This window comes from Temnothorax curvispinosus, unplaced genomic scaffold (assembly GCF_003070985.1).
Source record: "Temnothorax curvispinosus isolate PA1 unplaced genomic scaffold, ASM307098v1 QBEX01002370.1, whole genome shotgun sequence".
Taxonomy (NCBI): domain Eukaryota; kingdom Metazoa; phylum Arthropoda; class Insecta; order Hymenoptera; family Formicidae; genus Temnothorax; species Temnothorax curvispinosus.
In genome coordinates this window covers 13,476-36,825 of record NW_020212150.1, presented here as the reverse complement: position 1 = coordinate 36,825, position 23,350 = coordinate 13,476, and the positions used below count along the sequence as shown (strand labels likewise).

The 23,350-nt window shown below is 41.5% G+C and overlaps 1 protein-coding gene across 2 annotated transcripts in view; it reads right to left on the bottom strand.

Annotated features, from left to right (window-relative positions):
• LOC112468999 (frizzled-2-like) overlaps nt 1–23,350 on the bottom strand; it is a 73,303-nt gene that overhangs the window by 44,066 nt on the left and 5,887 nt on the right. Inside the window, exon 1 of one of the 2 annotated variants that reach the window (XM_025038447.1) lies at nt 11,490–12,237. The exons of the other annotated variant lie outside the window; for it this stretch is intronic. The gene's annotated coding sequence lies outside the window, so the exon portion shown is untranslated. Of the gene's footprint in view, nt 1–11,489; nt 12,238–23,350 lie in introns of those variants that run through there. 2 annotated transcript variants of the gene reach the window in all.

The following is a 23,350-nucleotide window of genomic DNA, read 5'->3' as shown; positions in this document are numbered from 1 at the left end:
AGACAGAAAGAGATTTATGATAAATTAATATTATACAAAAGTTAACTATAGCCTCCGATTTCTGGGATTACAGAAATACCTACCATTACTTCGATTCATCGTACGATATAGGCATGGGCTTGTAATGACTAGCTTTCTTCACATTTTTCAAGAAAAATTGTTAAATTTGAACAGAGCATATATCTCGAACCTTTGATTACAAGAGATTGTAAAACCGAAAAAATATGCTCACAGGTAGGTAGTGAATGTCGGGACAAGGAGCAATACTTGAGACTGCCAGGAGAAGAAGCACCGTCATCTCAACAACACAGCTAGCTAGGTGCATTTTGACGGTAGGTGACGGTAGTGGTCGTTGTTAAAAATTGTCTCGAGAATTTCCTACCTGGACCTCTTCGAAAAACAGCTCGACACAGTCCCAATTTCGATGTTTATCTTGCGCCTCGTACACCTTGGGAAACAGCAAGATGTTTCTACCTACCTACGCCTCTTGTATCTCGTAGTAAGCGTCGCTTAACGAGAGACTCACGAGGAGGAGTAAGCCGTCGCTTGTTGGCACCTCGGAAACAGTTGACGGCCTCACAAGGCTCGTTCGCTATTAAGTTTTCGAGAGAGCCGTTATCCCCTCGAGACGCGCGCGAGACAAAAAATCTACTAACGGGCCGTCCGATAGAGAGACGATCGAGTCCTAATTTCTCTAATATAAAGGGGAACTCGTGAAAGTTGCGCGTCTCACGGGATCACGGTGTGCATGATGAACGTCGTCATGTGAACGTTTATATCTCGCGATTCTACGAATAAAATAAATGACCGGCTACTGCCGGTTTAGCCGATGAGTGGCGTGAAGAAACCTTCAACCTGTCGTCTACCTGTGAGCAACACTACAATAATTTGCACGCATATTATGTAAATTTTCATTTCACGCGTAAGGTACGTAGGCGGCTAACGACCTATAATGACTGTACTTTCTCTCTTTCCTTCTCAGTTTTAAAGCGAGGTCTTTGTTCAAATAGGCTGAATTCAACGTGTAATTCTTTTATTCTTTTACCTAGCAAACATTATACCTAATTATACTAATTATACTAATTATACAAAGTATCTTAATCTGCAGAGAAAAAACAGACGAGAACAAGTTTAATGTCTGCCATAACACTGAACAATACTATAAAGTATCCACTAAGAGAGCGACCTTACATACAATACCAATGCTGTTAACATCCTTGATATCATTCGATATTTAATTATTATTAACGGACTCCGTACTGAAAACTTCAGCAGGTATTCGCAAGGTGCCCAAGGTCCTGCCTGGGGATTATTCGAGTAGTTACTCGACGGGACGCTTTGAAGCGAGCTAATGGGTGGGAATTGTGAAACGCGTACGCGAAGTGTTTTAAGGCGCCCCTTTCGTTTACGCGCACCCATAACAGAACAGGTGGTCACAATTGGCCCTCTCGTTTCTCTTCCCAATTACTACGTCGGCCGGTTGTCGGCCGCCGGCCGCGCAGGCACGTCGCACGCCAATTAATTTTGGGAGGCGGCTCTTTAATCCGTGACACTCATTACGCTTTAACTCCATAGCTGTCACACCGGCCGTCTTCGAAGTCTCGGCAAATTTACTAACTGGCGAAATGTAACACTTATACACGGGTTGTGCCTCGAAAAATAATAATGTTGACTTTTTTTCCTCCCTCTCGTTTTCTTCCATAAATTTATGTACTTAAGATTGAATTATTTGCATGTATGTTAATAATTACATGCGTATTTTAAGCGCCAAATTAATATAAACTTTCCGCGCGATTCTTTGCGGCATTGGCTTTGCTATACTGGCTTGGTAATTAAATCGCATATCAAACTTCAGAAGATAAATGGGCGACAAGTTACATGAAGATTAATGTCCTGCTAGAAATAGGCATTCTGTCTATGTAGTTGTGTAAGATATGCATGATACATATAATCTATAAAACGAAAGTATACGCAAAATAAATAATGCATATGTAAAAAAAGATGGTTATTTTTTCCAACCCATCTCTCTCAACTATATGCTAATGTATGCTATTGTTCGTCCCTCTCGAAAAAGTGCTAACTCACTCTACGGCATGTTCCTAACATAAATATAAATACTTCTATCTGAAACTACGCAGAACATAACATTTAGGAAAGAATTCCGTATTCTTCACGTTCTGTTTCGAGATTAAGCGATTTAAGCAGTGATATAGATAGTACGCGTTCACCGAACGTTTGGTCTGCTATTTGAAATAACACGGCGGACGTTGCTGTTTGACGTATATACGCCCGCGGGCCTCCCTAGAGAATTCCGCGAATTGCGAGGTAACGTTATACGACAACCAATTACTGCCGGTTAATTTGTTGCATCGTCGCTCGGTAACTGCTCGCTCGCGCGCACGTGAATCACCCATACCGCGCGCCGTGATATCTCCGCTTCGGCTTTTCGGGGGGGAGCCTGGCGGTCCGCCAACCCTCTGGATCCTGCTTCCTCTCTCTCTCTCTCTCTCTCTCTCTCTGTTCCATGTACACGGCTTATTCTCGTAGTGTAAGGGCGCAGCTCCAATCGACCGTGGTTGATCGGACCTCCACCGATGCCCCGTATATACCGAATGTAATGTCGGCAGGAAAACGCGTAACTCCGTGAAAGTCGCGGGCGATGGTAGGGTTAGCCGGCCGGATCGGCCGACCGGCGGATTGAGTTACCACCGGGGGCGAGAAGGGACGCTCTTTCCGGGCCACTTGTGGTTCTTCGTTCACACCTCGCCCCTCCGCTAACTGTGCGGTAAAAGGACTCCCGAAGATGCGAGCACGAACATACGCGGTGGTTCGGAAACGGCGACATGGCACAGAAGGTGAAGAAACGATTGCGCCACGGGGGTGGATCAGGAGGTGAATAAATTGCACGTAGAGTCAGCATTGAGATTCGTTGCCTTTTATACGAGATATCAAGCATTCCAAAAAATGCGGAGAAATAATGGATGTGGGTATTTCGGGAGCGTATCAAACGTTTGTTGAGCACAATTATTCTTTCAGTATTTCTCTTTGATCTTTTTAAATAGCCGGGCAATCTTGACGCTCGGCGATATTTACCTCGTATGTCTTCCATCCGGTCTTAATTGTACGTGTCACGCTGATCGATCACACCTTCCGCTTCGTGACATTTTTAACGTATCGAACGACTATTATTTTTTAATTTCGCTTAAACTGCCGAAAACTAACATTTTATCACGTCGTTATTTATTGCAGAAAATGGAGAATAAATGACCAATGATTTTCTAAAATTATTCTCCGATTTTAACCATTCTTATCGAAGAACTATTAAACGTATTTTTTATATGATTCTTGATCATATATAAAGTACCAATACTTACTTGGAGAAAAGGAAATTTTAGAAAAATAAAAAAGATCTATTCAGGGAAAGGCCCTCAGTCGATAATGATCTACAAATAAACTACTCCACGAAGAATTGATTAGGTGCAGCGGGATATCTCGGTTAATCCTCGTCTTGAAAGCCAGGAGTGCATCGCTCTTTGCACCGCGAATAAAAACCACACGTTCACCTTCGGTTGACAGTCGTAGCTGAAATCAAATGTTCCACTTCGACGATCTATTCTCGCTGAAGTTTATTTAAGCGACACGTACCACTACGGAATCCCTAGTGTGGCGTTTACCGCGTCTGCCGTCGTGACTTCAACGAAAGTTCGTTGCCCTTCGCGTTTCAGCTCGAGCCCCGCTGCTCCGCTCGCCATAGCTAGCAGCGACGCGGAGAGACAGTTAGAAATTCTTTTGAATATTCGACGGCTTTGTACGACCTACCGCGCGACTTATCGAGGAAAGTTGTTAGCTACAGCGGTAAAGTGGTCGACGTAATGTTACAACCCGGACCACTCGCAAAAGCGCAATAAACGCGACAACGAAAATTCTCGACGGTCGACGATTGACGGTAACTGCATCAGCGTTTCGATCGCCTCGTTCGAGAATGGCCAATTCGAAGCCTCCTTATAGCCGCCTGTGGAAATAGCGATTGGAAAACAGAAAGATCGCTATTTCACTCCGCCGATGACGAGGAGAGACCTATAGACGGATATTATGTTTTCCCTCCTCTTTGCGTCGCGAATTCGTGGAACGGCTGTGTTCGCGTGTTTCTGACTTTTGAGAATCGATGACCGTCGCCGTCGTCGTCGACGGAAAACAGACGGGCGCGGTCGCGGCGCAGCAAAGGGAGGAAGAGCCACACCGTCTCGCGGTTGCACGGAAAAGGAGCCGCCGTGGGCTAAGTGAAATGGCGCGTGCCTAGTAGATTTCACGGTGCGTTAGTTACGGGCGCTCCCTGTCGCTACCTTGCACCCCTTTTCCTCGCTCTCACCCATCTGCAACCTTCCCCCGCTCGGGCCCACCGCCTTTCCCGCATCTCGTCCACCATTCGTTCCTCCGCCGATCTACTTCTTCATTGAGCGCGCTTTATGTGACGCTGCGGCCTGCTTCTTTGCCGATAAATCGCCGACGCGAGGAGGCTACTTTAGAAACGGCACTGGCCTTGTTTAATAGACCGATGAAATATTAAAGAAACCCGGATCTTTAGCAAAAAATATCATTTATTAATAAGAAAATAAGAAAATATAGAAATATTTTTTTGTCCGAATGATGTAGCATCGTAATGATGGTAATCTCATTATAAAATTTTTGTTTGAGATACTATTTCACATCTTTTTTTCTTATATTAAATTTTTAATATTATTAAAATGTTTGTTATTATATTTTGATAAATAATTAACATAGATACTTTTGCATTTCTTATTTTGAATTTTTTTAAATCTTGTAACTTTTACTGTCTCGTGTTTTTTACAGTTCTATCAAGTAGAAAGATTTTATCATTCTACGTATACACTTCTCGTTGTAATCCAGCATTCGAATTTGTAACCGGCTGTCGGACATCGCGATTATCTTGCACGAAGCAGTGCTACGGAAGCGCGCGCGGACGTTTCATTATTTTATTGCCGCATGGTAAACGATCTATCCGGTGAGCAACGAGACAATGAGACGCGTGCCGCGCGTATAAATAATGGCAATTTAACCTCGGTTACGAGATACCTATCGTTCGTTTAGCCGAGCAAAAGTGCTGCAAGTTAATCGCAAGGATCGACGAGGGACAAGTGCGCAGACAAAGTAATTTCAGGTTACAAACTTCTAATTAGCATCAAGCAGAAACGCGAAACTGGAACAAGGATGATCTTTGTATAAAAAAAGATATTTCCGTTATAAAAGCATACAAGTGAATGCAGAAACATAAAATGTACAATAACGAGAGATTGCAACGCTAACAAGATACAATTAGAATAAAATCCAAAGTTTCACGATAGAATAATAATTCATGACTTCAGCAAATGCATGTATCGACGAAATTATAATTTTTCCTGAGCGAAATTAATTTTATGCTTTTTGCAATTTCGAACTTTACCAAATATGTATTCCATGTAAAAAAAAAATGCATTTTCCTAACGTGATAGATTATACTCATATTTAAAATTGCATCTTTATTTTGTATGATTATTATCATTTATTATACAAATTGGATATTGCAGGGAAACTGTTTGTCGCACAAAATCAATTTCTTACTCCGATGCGGTTTAACGGGGCTCATCAATATGCGCCACGATCGCTCGGATTCGTGTCGTCCGACGTACCTGTCAACGCATAAAACCAATCTGGTATGCCTAAAGACCTGAAACGATAAGGCCTACTTTTCAGGCAGCACGTTTCAAATCCTGTTGTGACAGGGATTTACGCATTTTTGTTGCGGCCCAATCTCGTCTATTCGAAAGCCTCTTTCCGGATAGAACCGTCGTCGTCTTTCTTCCGTCCTCAAGCAACGAAACATAACAATATTTCTACAGGACGGCTGCTGTTTCACCAGCTAAAACGAAAAAAGGGCACGTAGATAGATAGGATGATCTTTGGGTGAAAGATTTTCCGATGTGATTGACGTTTTTACACTTCGGACTTAAAAGAAAGCAAAAAAAAAAAAAGAGCTAAAAGTGCATTTTTGTAGGTGAGACCGATCCGAAACCTTTCCAAGATTTCCTTATAGGATCTTCTTTCTCAGAATGGTTTATTTACTTGCAAGTCATGTGCACAAAGTGACAAATTTTATAAATAAAATATATCTTAATCTTGTTAAAGAAAACTCGCTAATCAAATAACAAAGACAAACAATTTTGTCTTTGTCTGTTTATTATGCCAATCCGATTCTTCTTACTGCAGTGTTTCATCAGGTAGTTTATTCGTGTTGCTTAAAATCCCTAAAAGTTTTAGCACTTAAAATGAGATAAGTATCGTTGAAGAGAGAAAAAGCGAAGATTCTAAATGCAAAAAGTGTAAGCAACACAAACAGACCTATTATTGTGAGATACAATATATAGTCACGTCAATATTTCTTTCACATGCGCGTATGTATATAATGTTCGTCGTGTAAGAACCTGAATTGTGCGTTCCAACTGCGGTAAACGACGATTCGCATTCGAAGTACGTCCGGTTCAACATACGTACCAACAACGAACGCATCTCCCTCCTGGCGTTAAAAAAGCGGGAAAAGTCGTAGAAAAAATTCCGTTGCTCCCGCATGTTTCGTTGGTCTCGGACCTGCCCGACGGCATACGAAAAAAGGCCGTGGAAACGCGGCGTCGAATACTAATTCCTAACCGTTCGCACGGACCAGCAGAGGCAGACAGACAAAAGACGCGACGACGGCGACGACGGGGAAAGAACGACGCGGTGCGACGCGACGCGAGTTAAGAACACGAAGGCGAAAGAGAACAACGCGTCGGAGGACGAAGAGGAAGGAGAACGCGACCGCGACTGCAACGGCGTAAATTTGCATGAAAATACGGGAATTCGGTGACGATGATTTCTCCGGGTGATTTTCCTCAGCGTTTTTGAGCGCGCTTTTTTTTATACCGAAATTCTGACGTCGGCGTGTTGCTGGCGACGCGACAAAGGCGTCGCGGCGCGCTATGTTCTTTCAGAACGCGTACGTTTGCGCGTGCAATTCCGATATGTGTAATATAACGCGTTTTTTAACGAGCACGCCTCGTCGTGCCTCGCGAACCATTACAGTGCGCTTACGCACGTGTGCGTGACTGGTTTACCCCTTTGACGTAGCGCTAATGGCGCTACCTGATAATGCGACTGCATCATTCTTCTTGTTCTGTCGGCACCTTCGATCGCAAGGTGAACTTTAACTATATCGCGCGATTGTACATCGACCAGATGAATCGAGAAGCTGGCTGTTAGAATGTCAGCAGATTTATTCTTACTGTTGCACCAGACGGGATTTCTCTTAGCTAAGTATCTTAATATTTTCCTTTGCAAATACATGAAAATATCAAGTAAAGTGGAACATGTTTTGTATGTAAAATTTTAGCACCACAACAATGTATGACTAGTGAGATAAGTATTTCGAGCTTGTATCAAATACTATTATTAAGCACATGCAATATATTTTCATATTACAATAATAAATTTACTCATAAAATCGATTTCAGTATTTTCTGTTATATTTCTGTTAAAAATTATATATTTTAAATAGTCTGCGTATTTTTTTAAAGAGATATCTTATGGTTTACGATGTTCTTAGTCAACTTCTCAGTTACGATCTGTCTTAAAGCCTGGTCACGATGTGAATGAGAATAGCGGAGATGCAAAAAAGAAAGAAATAAGGCTCGTATATATATGTCTATATATAGAGAATATATATACACAGTCTTGTCTGATAAACACTTTATGAAAGTGTATATATTAAACGAGAAACACATATGCGGGAATGAAAGAACTCATGTTTCGCTTATATTTTGTATGCCGCGTAGGTACGTTTATCTGCCTGTTATATAGAGCTTTAAAGTTTTCATTGCATTGCGAGAGATAAAGAACCGGATTTTTGGAAAAAAAATATTGATTTTTATTCGCCTATACTATATTCATTTGCACAGCATGCATTTGATGCATTACGATCGACTGGTATAGCGGCACATTTGACAAGAAATAAGATATACATGTAACAAAACAAATTTTAAAAGGGGGCTATAATCATTTCGTAGACAATGTATTGTAGAAACTTTTTCAATTATCACGAGCGATATTGACACTACAGATGATTGATATTTTTCGGGGAAAGATTCGAGATTCGATAATATAAACAATTAAATATTCGAGATTCTACCCAGCAAACACAATGCAACATGTAACGTACAACGTACACGTGTATTATATTGCATTTATATTGTTGAGTAGGAAATTACAACTAACCTGTATGTTACATGTTGCATTGTTTTTGCTGGGTAAGTGAATAAAATATAATTTATATAATCGATATTAAATCTAAATGTCCCTGTCCTATTATACATATCGGAGAGCACACTCGTAGTCTATATATGTAAATGACGATGTTCAATATCGAAAATCGTGCTTATTGTAGAATTATATGTAGTTGAGTCTTTATCACTAATCCTTGTGTCTTAGTAATAATAACAGCGTAATAAAAGCCACGCGATGTGGATTGAAGAGAGGATGAACGTGACGCACATGAAATCGACAGAAGGGATCAGACGGGATTTCCACTTGGCGCCGGAGAGGATGCGACTAGGCTCGGATGGCCGATATTATACCCCCGGGCGGTAATTCGTATCGAGTTTTCCGCGTTGCCCGGAAACTCGATCAGAAACGCGATCAGGATGGCGAAAGTAATCTTCGGCCACATCGAGTGCGATCCTATGGTAAACAATCTGGGAGCTATATTTGTGAGGGTTCTCTGAGACTGGGTCTTTTCCCAGAATTTTATTTTTGTCAAGTCATTTTGATCAATCTTTTCCAAAATAAACTGCCATTTAATGTTCACAACTGTTTGCTCAATGTATATCATTAATATGTATCTAATGGCCTTTTTTAATAGATCATCTGATGTAATATTCAACTCATAAGTTGATATTTAATGGTATTAATATTTAATGGTAATTAAAAAAATATTTATTTTCTATGTTTTTGGACATTAAATATAAATATTTATTCGTATCGAGTAAGTGCTGGTCTACAACCTTGCTTTAAAGGATATTTAAGCTCTAAGCCGTAAGAAATTGACCAATCACAATGGAATGTGAGGAGAATATTCGATTGTGATTGATCAATTTATTCTTACGGCTTAGAGCTTAAATACCTTTTAAAGCAAGGTTGTAGACCAGCACTAACAATTGTATAAACACTGCGCGGACACCGTGTTTTTGGAGCACCTGCCCGGACCCCCTGGGACTTTTAAGTCCAAAGGGTTTTTGAAAGCGTTTCTGTGTTACAAAAAATCTATACAAATTCATGTATCATCTTTAAAATTTCAAAAAGTGATTTCTATACTTATATAGGCCGGAACCAAGTTTTTTTTTTGAGAGGGGAGCTGACGCAAGCGTCCCGTGGGAATCATAAGTGAAAAATCGACTGTGCCTTAAAAGGCCCACGGTGTCCGCGCAGTGTTAATAAACTCAGAATTATAAGTCAATTTAAAATGAGATAGTTTATAATCTATATATGTTTAATGTATGTTCAAAAAAGCAGGCTTAACATCGAGGCATGCAGAAAATACTAAAATGTATTGCACGAATTTATTTGTTAAAATATAAATAACGAATATGCTTGTTTGATTAAGTACTCTTTACATTTCTCTTTCTTATATATCTTATATATCTTATATATCTCTTTTTGTTCTCTTTTGCTCCAAATCTTAAGTATATTTAATTTATTTTATTTTAAATGCAAGAGATACGTACACATGCATACACATGTACAAAGAAAATGCAGTCAAGAAAGATTTTATTATGAAGCGTGTCGCTTGTGCGATTAACATGATTTGCACTCCAACAAAATATTTTATCGCATCTATTTGCACGTGTAAGCGGATAGAGATGTTGAATAGAGAATGAACTGAAATGAAGGGAAATACTCGACGATGTACTAAAAGTGACACAGCGCGATGTCATGAGGAGAGCGTTAGGATTTCATCGATAGAAAGTCAAAGTATACGAGCCAAACGACACACATATATCGGACGAGAGTCAGCGCGAGCACGAAGCGCAAGCGGGGACATTCCCCGACCGACAAATGGCAATTTAACACTGTCGACCGTCTCTCGGTCGATATTCGAGCGACCCTTTGACCGTCGACGTTAATGCACGGCTTGCCCTTTATTTCCTGCTGTCACACCGGCGCGGCGATACGCGGCTCCCCCCTTGACATCATCGCGCTCGCTCGCCGGAGCATGCTTTGGAGCGCCCTGGCCGCCCACGCGAGAGCCACGGCTATATACACGATAGGGGGGCCACGCCCCCACCCTCCCACCTAAAGGATTTAATTACGAATTAATTGTGATGTACCGCGCCGCGGCTAATTCCGTCTGGTAATTTCGCCGGTAATTCGAGGAACCGGCCAGCCCCCCCCCGGCCGGCCAGAACCTTTTCCTTCCCTTCTCCAGCGAGCTTCTTCCTTCCGTGATGCGAGAAATTCGGAGAAAAATCGCGCAAGTTTATCTCGCGCGTCGAAGTATAGGTACGTGTACTTCCCCGATCTTGATACTCACGGAAATATGACGATCTCGTTTTCCGCGAGAGCGCGAGCTTATTCGTGCGCGGTACTGCTGGGTAGAGATAAGATCGATCGGCAGAAGCGCACTATCCGGTATACATGACGCTAATGAATGATCGGGTGCGGAACAAATTTGAGTGGTAAACCAACGAGAGAGATTTCAGATACTGCGTGACGCGTACACAGCAATGCAGACAGATTGAAAGGAATCAGGATATCCTTTATCACTGCGATTTGAAAAGCAAGAATAATTCGCTCGGACAATTTGTTACCACTATTAAATATTCACGACCTGCATGCAACGTTGATTTTAAATAAACCGTAAACAGAGCGAAGGCGTGCAACATCGAGATTGAAATTTCTCTAATCTGATCGCGCCCGATTGCTATTTACACTCGTGTTAATGGGCTTTTCTCAGTATAATCATTTTAATTAACAGCGACTAGATGTGGATGGGCTATCGGTATGATTTACATTTGCACGATATCATTGCATATATATTTTCCTATAGCAAGTGTAGATCGCTAATATATGCAGCACGGAGGAAAATCATCTTTCGTTTGTATCAACTGCTCGATACTTTCTGGTTTGCAATACAAAGTTGAAGATAAGATACAGACACGTCTCCCCTTCAAGACGAGAACGAGAATTTTGTCAAGATGAATATCTACGTGTTCCTGCTCTTAATTGCTATGGAAGACATTTGTCTTCCTTTACAAGACAGTCTTGTTTCGAGGCAACGACCGAAGCGCATCTAACGAATCATCCAACGAGATAATTTGATCGCGTAGCAACTGGTTAATTCCGATAACACGCTATAACGGTAAAATACACCACGGATTCCACATCTCGCTATCTTGGGTTCTCACCTGACAGCCGGTCCCGATTAGATTACGTCGCGCAACGTTGGCGGTCGGGCTCCTCGGACGCGCGGCTCTCCAGCGATGTCTGTCCTCGTCTCGTTTCCCCTTGTACGTTACTGCCTTCTGATAATGTATCGACGTAGCGTGCAGTTATCGCACCGATTATCGGCTCAATATCCAGTCCATTGACGTCACGCGTCCAACAATTGTACGGATGAATGCTTTTCTCGTATTTTCGCTCTTTATCGGCTCTCCATCCCGCCGCGTTTGTCGCGGCCGGTAGTATCCTCGTCGATATCACGGTCTGTGTAACGTCGGTGCTATTTTCCTCTCAAGTAAATCCTGGTCCCGGCCTGGATCGTCACATTCTATTTGTCTTAGTAGAAAACGCTGCTTGACAGAAAATCTTGCTTTCGGATCATTTGTTATTGCTGAAATCGCGTCACACCATTTCGACAGAGCTGCGCCCTTATCTCCGCTCGAAGTCCAGAAGACAATGAGAAAAGAGCATTCGGAGTAGTTGGTTTGTCTTCTCTCAAATTCGTGCCCGGACACAAAGTCACTTTTGATAAGCTTGTACCGATTACTTGGTGTAATTTATCGTTGTCGAAAACGGAACGCAGGCCAATCGTACGGTTAAGTTAAGAGTCACGGTTTACGGAGCCACCGCACGCGCGTCTTCCCGCGTATCGTCGTTCTAGTTGACGGTTTCGTAGACGCGCGATAAATGTACACGCCGCACGGTAACGCTCGCTTTTATCCAATGCTCGCGCGTCGGCTGCGCGCGTCCGCGTGCTTGTCGCTCTTTCCGACTCTTCTCCCCCGTTCGATACGGCGTCGCGCCTCTCGCTCATCATCGCGAATTTTCCACCGGCCGGGGTTCAATCGCAAGCGCGTGCGTGCCTCCGCCCGTGATTGCGCGGCAACGCGAGGCTTCGCGATCCGCTGGGGGGATATCGCAAATTCATGTCGCCTGCTATAGATCTTTGCTCACGTTCCTACATTGCCAATACACCAGCGCATTAAAATAAAATTATAATTCATAATTCGCTGATTAAAGATAGGAATGATGCAATTGCTGAAAAAATAAATTTAGGTAAACTTAAAAAAATTGCAGTTATAATTATAGTAGATATATCGAAATTAATGAGCAATTTGTTAAGAATGTCAGGAATGATAAGAGATTATAGTTATAACAAGATTATTCAACGATTGAGATTAACGCTTCTAAAAGTTTTTTAAAAGTATAATTATGATAATTCATAATCCAGTTGTACGACGAGAAAGATAGAAAAATTTAATAAAGATTGCGTACAATCATATATATTGCCATAGCAGTGCAAGCAGACTCTTGTCCTGCTTTAAAGATTGACCAGACGTCCTCGCAAAAACGAGAACCCGTAATTAAGATATTAATAACTTTCGAGCGCGACTGTTATTTACTGTCGATAATTGAGAACCAGTTCACGGAATCCTGGAGTACAGAATGAGACATTGAAAATTCCAATCAAAGATCTTGGATCGAGGATTTAAACTAAAAAATAAACGATAAGATCACTAGAAATTATCTTATTGAGATGGAATCAGTGTATCACAAACAAAATAAATAATCGAGATTAGTAAACACGAAGAAATCGCGAACCACATGTCGAATTACAGCTTTGCCAATTATTTCGCTAAGATCGTTCGAATATCACAGCTTTAATTATTATGAATGTAATCAACTTTGTCACTTGCTGGAGATACACCGCGACGACGACCTCGTTCTTCAGCAACCGGACTGTATCTCTTAAGACGCGAGAGGACTCGATCCGATACAACATTACTCTGGATGATAATGACGCTCGTAATTCTCAACGATAGTGCTCAAATACTGGTCGTCGTTGCGGTTGTCGCAGTCGCCGAATGGTGCTTCTCAAGATCAAGACTACACGAGTTATGATCCTCGCCACGGATATTTAGCCTTAGTTATAACGGATCAACGAATAGTTGATTTGTTGAAACCGACTCGGCAGGTAGCAAAAATTGAATTGGCGCATAGCAAAAACCTTGACCTGAATTGAATTATTTGAAAATCTTAACTACTGCCGTCTTTTCACAAGAATACGCAGATTATAATGGATGATGGATGAAGGACTACCTAGTAGTACCCGTCAGTTTACATTTACTACTAACAGTAAGATCTCTAGATCTCTAGAGACCTTGTCTATAATAGGTCTCTAGATAGGCTTGGATCTAATACAGAATTTTTGACAGCTTTCGACACAACTTTCACACAAGATACTTGTAAAGATTCATAGTAGATATATATAAATAATAATAAATAGATAAAAAAAAAATATGTAAAAGATATATAAATAATTATTTGTACTCTTTTTCTAAAAACTAACACAAATAGAAATCAGTTTAGTGCATCAAAGGGTTAACGTAAGCAAAATAAAGTACCAAAATATATTTACAGCGAGTTAGTAACGTAGATAATAATAATTTGAATCTTTTTTTCGTTTACGAAGAATGAAGAGGATAAGATTCGATAGAGTATTAATTTATCGACGTCTCTTTCTCGACTGAAGGCGATGAGGTCAGGCGAATACTCGTAAAATCAATGAACTCGCTCTGTCCCGAGAAGAGACGCCGAGCACTGCGCGACACTCTTTGCCTTGACGCAGAGCGGTGCTCCTTCATCATGCAGACTCTTTTCTCTTTTCCATCGTTCGCGCTTCGTGCACAAGGAATACGGCGCGAATCTTCCGATGTGTTTTAGCCCTTCTTCATCGGCTCTCCATCTCTTCTGCCAAAAGAGAGGGAATTACGAAGAAAGAGAAAAGGAGTAGGAGGACGAGTAGCTTGAAGGTAATCAAAAGGATGGGCGCGCGCGCGTTCGCGAGTGCTTGCGCCCCTTCGCTTGCCTCTCGAGGCGCATATAGGTACGGGAGCGTTGCCGAACAATCGTTTCGGTGGCTTTGAAGTTTTCCGCCACGCTACCCCCGCTGACTCTCCGGAGGTTCGTTGCGTTCGCAGCGAGAAAGAACGACAACGTCGATGACAACAAGGGAGATAGGTCCTAGCACTCTTGTACGCATACTCACGTACGCACATCCGCCCTCCCTCCCCTTTGCTCGCCTACACTGTTGGAAAATTTTTGTAGTTTTGTTAAAAAAAGTCCTTGTTAAAATTTTTGTCTAAAATAATCAACACATACATGTGTAGATTTAACATATGCCTACTATGTTGATTGAACTTTACAAATGTAAAATGTAAAATTAATAAAATAATTTAAAAATATGTTAAAGTAACACAATTTGAACGTATTTATTAAATGTGTTAAAATTTACAGAAAAAGAGTGCTGATTTTGCTCTATAACACAAGTGGGAATAAAAATTTACAGAAAAAGAGTGTTAATTTTATCTTACAATCTTAACTTCAACATAAAAGTTACGTTAATTGGACACATAATTAACCTCAAATTACGATCAGAATAACATTTCCTTTGTGTTTAAATATTTTAACATTGTATCTTTGTTACCATTTAACACATCCATATTATGTTAAATTAAAACAAAAATTTGAGTGAACCGTTTGGGACATGTGATTTATGTTATATTTAACACAAATTTTCCAACAGTGTACTTGTTTTCCTACTCCTTTCTTCGGGTAGAGATACAACGATAATGTCGTCGAACATGTTTCCGACAAAACGGGATCCAGTTAGGGGTAAGACCCTGAAGAGGCTAATTACAGTATTTTTCACTTGAAGATTCGCACGATGGTCATCGTAGCCGGATGATGGTACCCGCTTTGATTTTTCACTCTATACGCATGGCACCGCACGCTAAAGAGAGAGAATAGCTCGAGGGGGCGACGAAGCTTTGAGGCGACAACATGCACGAGCCCTCTCTTTCTCATTTTCGCTCATCTCCAGTTTCTTTCGTATCGCGGGTCTAATCAACCGAAAGAAAGCTCCTCTCGTTCGTGCCCTTTCGATCCTCTCTCTATCGTTCTTTCGCGGATTCTTCTTGTCTCAATGATTTTCCGCTGCTGAATGTTCTTTTGCTCCTTCTCTTTCTTTCCCTGCTTCAGATTCCTCGCTCTCATTCGCGATCCCTCTCGCTTCTCGTCTTTTTTCCCTTTGTGCTCGCATGTCAGAAGGCGAGTTCGCTTCCGATGCCACGTATGCAGAAAAGTTGACGAAAGTACCCACTTATTGTCCTCTAGTGGCAGTCGAGTGCAGCTTTGACGACGACGTGGTAATTAGTTCGTATTATACTTTGTGACATCGCAGAGAATGGCCGGTCAGAGAGCGAAAAAGAAAGCCTTTCCCTTTCTCCTTCTCCCAATGTTACCCTCGCCCGCGGCTTTTTTCCCCTTTTTCGAATCCTATCACGAATTTGGCCTCTTCATTCGCTCGATGACAGCTCTCACGTGCGTATACGCTGAACGCAATCCACTTTACTTCTTTCCTCTCTTCATCCTTTTCCATCTACTCATCGTTTGCGATGATAATTTTTATACAGACGGATGAGTAAAACGGGAACCAACGATCGCTCGACCGAAAAGTCTTTGTCGTTGATGAATGATGGTCGAGTGCGCAGCATAAAATACAATTGCCTGCGTGTACGCACGGACAAAAGAAAAAAAATCACGACGAGACCTTAATGAGTGCGCTTGTTTTTTCATGAATTCGTAATTCTCAAGCATATTGCGATAGTAAGAGAGGGAGGTTCCTCGATCTCTCACCAAGGCCATCACGAGGAGAAACCCGATCCTCAAAGACGACGCGCGCGACTCTCGCGTTTGAGCATCGATGAGCGCGCAAAAATAATTTTGTTTTTTTTTTTATCAATGCAGGAATGTTCTCGTTAACGTTGAAACGGAGTAGTCGGCGGGCGGGCGACGGCGAAGAATCCTCAAAGACGTCACGCGGCCTAATTTTCCGACAGAAGGAGCATCCTTGCTTTGATGCGTTGGGACTTCAACTTTTGCTGAAGCTTTCTCTCTTTCCCTTCTTTATCCGCATCGTTTCCACTCGTTACGTTTGCCCGGTGGATTTCTTGCGAAAAAAAGTTCGCGACCGCGGAGAGATCGCGTTAATGAGTCGCGACAGTGGTTTCCGCGCTGCAAATCGCGTTGTAGCGACGAATAGAGCTATTCGTGACAAAGAGATGAGAATTCCAACTTTATACTTTACGTACTTTACGTACTCTCACATATGAATTCGTTTATCTACCATGCTTGATGAGAAGAGAAAAAAAGGATAAACTAATATGGAAAATGGGTTGACAGTATAATGATGACTGAAACGAATCGAAGTTGAGTCTGCTCGGAGGGGGAAAAAATATTCTCTCGGGGTTTTTGTAGGCTTGTCAAGCGTCAAAGAGACTCAACGATGCTGCTTTCTCATGACTTTCCGACTGGAAGATAAATGTAGATAAATAAAAAAAGCCTGACTAAGTAGAAACAACTGTAGAGAATTCTTCATGATAATTCTTCGAAATCACTATGTGACTTGATTATAGCTGTACCACCGCTCGTTTACACTACAGTTTTCGACTGACATGTTTATATAATTCCGTTTCGCAAATCTAAGCATTCGCAAACAACACACGAAACTGCGTGGGATCGAATTTATCCGACAATGAGCTCTTTTGTAGCCGTCGTCGAGTTAGTGAAACGGGTGCTACGAGTTTAATGGAACCGCATGGCGACGTACGTGTTTCTCTGATGTGTGAGTAAAAACATCTATATACTCGAGTTTTACGCATAAGGGCTCGGCACGGCTCCCTCTTGCTCGGTTCCATTTTTATGCTTTTTCTCGTACACGACGCGATGTAACGCGACGTGACGCGACGCGACGCAGCGCGACGCGGAGCGACGTCGATGAATTCTTTGATCCGTGCTGTAATTAGTTGGTAACGGGCAATGCAACCCGTCCGCCGTCGCGGTGTAAATAGCGACAGCTACTATCGGTGGTGGCAAGGCAAGGCACGGCGAAGGGGTCGACTGCTCATGGAAGAAGGGTATAGCAAAAATGTTTTAGCGGCGATCAAAGTAGCCCCGACTGTGCTCCGTGCCGAGAGCTGTTGCACTGAGGTAATATGTACTTCGAAAAGAAAGGATTCGCCGTGCCCAACCCCCGTTCCATGCCCTCCGCGATATCATCTTTGATGATGGCGAACAATATAACAGACGTACGCTGCATTGCTGTGAATTTCATTGCTGAATAGACTTTCCACATATAGAGAATTGGGTTCATAAATATTGTTTGTCAATTAAATATATTTCGATATGCAAAGTAGACCCCTAAATAAAATGGACTCGTATAACACGACGGAAATTTTTAATATTTATTTGTTTTGAAGTGAAATAAAAAATATTTTTCTGTTACATCTTTAATATTCATTATATATTTTTGTAAAAAACCCTTACACCTTTTATAAATATGTGTTTCCATATGCATATACATGTATAATAATGTATGTGATTCATATAACATGCATTCCCCGTGTTACACGGGGAACTGAATTCCTAATAATAACAAATCTGATTTTACGTTCTTAATAATAATATTGTACGTATATTAATTATTATGCTATTAATGAAACTCGAAATAAATATTATTAATTATTCACGGTTTTAACCATGCTTTTCTGCGCGAATAAATTTGCGATTTTTCGCGAAATTCACAGATGTTTAATATAGAATTATAGAAGAAGAGGAGAAGTGTTTGGAACGTGGAAAAATAATATTCTTGAACGTAGTACATACGCGCCGGTGGCAAAGCTCGGCGCTTATAAGGCGCTTGTTGAGTGCGGCACTCCGCGCCCTTAAAGTATCGTCACCGTTCTCGTCGTCGTCGCCGCGATGCGAGACATTCTGTGACGCCGGTGGATTGCGACGAAGGCTCAAGCGTCTCAGAGCGGGAATTTAATGCATTCGTGTAGGAACCGAGCGCGGATAATCCAAACGCCATTCGAATTTCTAGAGATTAGTTCCAAAATCAGTTTTGGTTTTGTACGCATAGCTCGCGGTCCCCTTTCGAATGATCCGCATTGTTGTTATACTCGTGAAATCAGAAGTTATACGAATGATATTCATTTTTCTGCAATGTGACACTCTATAACGTCCTGAAAATATTTCCAAGATATAACACATGTCCCATTCACGCTGCCAAATTTTATTATTGCCGTTTATCTTATAGAATCATTAAAACATCTGATCATTGGAAGACTTTTGTTTAGTATGTTTAAAAATATGCAAAGTGAATTGTGTTTCTTTGACATACGCTAACCGCTGAACACCGTAATAATCCTCAGGCACATATCGACTAAATTTCGTGCGAAACAAAATATAGCAATAAGTAAGCTAACAAAAAGATATGGTGATCAACGACGACACGTGGAAGTTGTTTGAGAAAGAAATAATCGGTTATGTGCTTTGCAGATTACTCTATCTTGTTTTACTTGTCCAGGACGATTGATATTCAAGTATATAAAAAATAGATTTATATAACGAATATCAAAAAACTCACGCCATATATATGTATATTACATTTCTACATACTGCAAAATGTCTATGTGTTAATTATAATATGATATGTATATTATTTTTAAATTATACATGTACTATTGTTATAATAAGCATGTTATTATATAATCTTACAATTATTCTCTCTATTTTCTTATTCTTATTGGAGCACGGTAATTCTGATGCAAGAAACGTTCTCATAAGTGGCTCGGGGTGTCAATACAATTCTAAGTCCATTTCGCTATACCGTCACATCTTTCAATCTACTCCTTGTTCGACGATTATGAGGTTACATCCCCGAGCGAGCGAAGCGATCAGGCCTCTGTAAACGGCTTTCTCTCTTGGCGCACCGAAAAGCGACGTAACCGCGATCGATTCGTTACAGCGAACGGCCGCGCTACGCCGCCATGAATTCCGACGAAGTTCCCGGGGTCCAACCCCAAGCCCTATGTCACATTAATGCATCGAAACGTAGTTACAGTTTCGTAACTCTATTTTGAGGGACGCGCACGGTAACGTGCACCCTGTGCGCGCCCTCGATTTTCGTAATATTTCGCGGCGCGCAGATAACTACGAAAGTCTGGGCCGGGTAGCCTGACGATGATGATGGGGAACGTCGACGTTCGTCGACGTCGGCGTCGACGCGGAATCGAATGTGAAGTGTGTCTGGTCGCTTCACATAACGGGAAAATCATGAGTCCCGTCCCTCTGTTCACCGTATACTCCGTCTCTCTCGCTTCGACGTCGAGGGCTCTTCGTTCTAGCTCGCTTAAAGTCGGCTTAATTACGCCTATCGTGGATAGGCAGCTATTTTGAATATTGACAAGTAATGACGGGGACATGGAAATTACTTCAGTGCGAAAAGATCGCATGTGATTAATTTGAATAGATATACGTTCGCTTTTCATACGGTACATTTCGTACAAGTAGAGAGAAACCGAGGTAGAAACTGATGAATGTTTATAGCAAGTTAATGGCTAGACTTAAAAGGTAATGCGATCCTTTATCGGCCTCATCAGCGAAATTGGAATGTCACCAGGCAACAACAGAAGTTGTCCGTCTGGCGTATTAACGCGACGCAATCGGAAGAACCTGTTATGATTTATTAATGGACAGAGTGCTTCGCTTAGGCATTATGTGTCGTGGGGGCGACTATATGTCGGACGATTACGACCGGCTGTTACATTCCCATCTACCATCAGATCGCTGTATTGTCCGTCCGCGCGCACGCTCGGCACATATTTTTTTTCCTCTTGATTAATTTCCACTAGAAAATTAATCGCTTCCAGAGAGAGAAAGGGGACTTGTTGTCAGTCCCACGTTGGTGGTGATCGCATACGCGGTCCTGCAGATTCCGCCTAGCCAGTTGACGCGCATGCATGATGCGATCACGCACGCAAAAGAGAAAAAGAGAGAGAGATAAAGAGAGAGAGAGACAAATACGAGGATACGTACGGGGATAGAGAGAAGGGGGACGATAAGAGAGGCTGAACAGAAGGTTGGTTGGGGGGCGCGCGTACGAACCCCACGAAATATTGATTGACATCCGGGTGACAGATTTCACTGGCCACACACCCCTTCGGTCTTCAACTGGCAGCGTATACCGAGCCGAACGCATTCGAGTACCACCACCTCCTTCCTATACTCTTTGTCATGCTGATTTGTTGCCAACCACGTAGAGGTGCTCAACCATCCGCCTGTCTCGTCGGAGATCGACCTCGCTTGATAACGCGAAATGAAGTTTGCGAGTTCGATGAATGCTTCATCATCAGATTCGATCGGTGAGTCGCTCACTCCTCCTTTCTCTCTCTCTCTCTCTCTCTCTCTCTCTCTCTCGTGCCTTTCTCGTAGTTTCATCCGGCTGTTTTGCTACATTCGCAACGAGCTTACGGGGAATTGCGAGAGATTACCCTCGTCGAGCTGTGGTTGCTCTACCAGCGATCGGCGTCCTGTCGGTGAGACGAGAACACCGGATATGCAGATCTCGACACCGCGCGCGATTGTTTGCGAGGCACTTGACGTCTAATAACGTACAATTAGCGCGCCGGGTATAATTGCGATTAAATGCCAGCCGGGAATTATCATTTCCGACTAAACGCTTTGATAAACAAATTCCGAGGAGCTCATGCCGAACCGAACACCGCGCGAATCTCGTGTTCCTCACGCTCGTCGCCGTCACTCGTTATCGCGTAGGGTTTCTATTTGCCGTCGCGTTAGACAGGTGCAATGCCAACCAAAGTGCATAATAACATACGTTACGGACGAACTTTTACCGTTATCGATACTCAGAACGTCGCTTGCATGATTGGCGTATCGATCTATGGAAAATCTATGCGATGTGATTAACCTTTCGGCTATATACCTTTCGATTTCTCCCTGATTGTACAATATTTCATCGCTCTTATATTACTTGGGATCATCTGACATTAAAGAAGATGTCAATAGCATACCTGTTCTTTGAAAGTCACGACTGGATTCACGCGATGATATATAAATATTCTGTAATAGAAAGATAGATTGATTTCTCTGATTTTCTGATAAAGTCGAGAAAATATTAAATTTGTTAATAATCACGGTCTTTTTTAAACATTGGACAAATATTTTGTATGCAAAACAAAACTACGAATCTTTGATTTTATTTGAAATATTTCGTATTTTGCGAGTTCAAACGCTTTTAAGCAAGAAAAGGTAGTACATGTAGGTATGTATGTTAAGCGAATGTGTGTGTCGCGAGATGAATTGCGTCAAGTACGTCGCAGAAAAAAAGCGGGCAATCGTTGGCCGAGCTTCGAAGTGGCAAACAAAGAGCTATGCGACAAAGGCAACGGTGGTAGACGAAGATGACGGAGACGATGCGATTCTTGTTGATCGCGGCATGCTGATTGCTCGAACGGAGGAGCCAATTGAAGATGTGACAACGACTCGACGCCTCTGAATCATGTCACATGTCAAATGAGTGACTCGGAAACTGTCAACCGGCCCAATTACGTCTTCATATGAATAGCCGACTCACAGAACCATCGTCCCACGCGCAACGATGCTCAATAAGTCGAGGTTCGGCACAACCGACAAAAATGGTCCGATCGCTCGTTATACGAGCACAGGCATGCACTTTCACACGTTCGTTTTTCCTGACACATCCTAATATTGCGTCACATAAGTGGTAAATTAGAAAATTTTGAGAAAATTATAATATTATTATTTCTTGTAATTAAAATGTAAAATTTTAATATTTTAACTAAAAAGCTAAAATGTTTGCGTTTGTAGCTTTTGCAATTCGCAATGAAACATTTACAGTCTTTATAAACCTGTCGGAAATATAAAATTTATGCGGAATTATATAAATTTTAAATATTCGATATTAATATAATTATGAAAAATTTTCATGGTCAAAATATAATTTTATACATAATATTTAGAATTTTATTTTTTTTATATTACATGGAGAGTAAAATATATTTTAAAAACGGTCATTTAGTCCTCCATGCAGAGAAGTAGCTCGTAATTATTTCATTAAATTCCAGTGGTACGGTGTACAACCTGCAAGGGTTGCGAGTATAAGCCGCGGTAACCCTCCCGCGTACATATCGCAAATATTGGTCCATTACGAGATCACAATGCTCTCTCACCTCGTATGTACCACGCATAGCGTTAACCTCAAAAGAGCTTCTCATAGGGCGATTGAACAGGTTGCCTCGCACGCGTTATCGACGCGATATTATGTCGAATTCAACCGAATGAACCGGTGGAATCAATCAAATTAAAACGGAACAAGTGATGATGTCGAGTAAAAGTGGATAAAAACGCAAGCTGAAAAATGTGCTGTCGAGAAAATTTTTGTCGAGACTGTTGCGCCAATTGTTTTGTTATATAGTGTAACTGTTTAAATTAATAAATTAATAAAAGGCTAATGAAAGGGTAATTATTTTCGCGGAAATCAAAACACAGTGCTGTATAACAATTTAGCTTCGCGAGTAGATACGTTGATATTTACTGAATTATTTATTTCAGCATTGTTATAAAAATTCCGTGTTATGAACATCCCCTATGAAACTTTATTGTGACAGGTAGACAGAATAATATACAGAAATATATATATTGTATATTTTTTATGTTGCTTATTTTTACCTACCACCTTGTTTCTCTATGCTGTGCACGGTGGTAGTCGACGCAACGTAGGAATATAGGATTAAATGGTCTTTTGTTTACTGATTTTATAAGATAGATGGAAAATATTAATGTGTATGAACGTAGAACGCAAGTATATTAATAATGCTATACGAATAATGAAAGAATTTATGAAAATTTATTTGCTTTTATGTTTAATATTTCATTTGTGTGT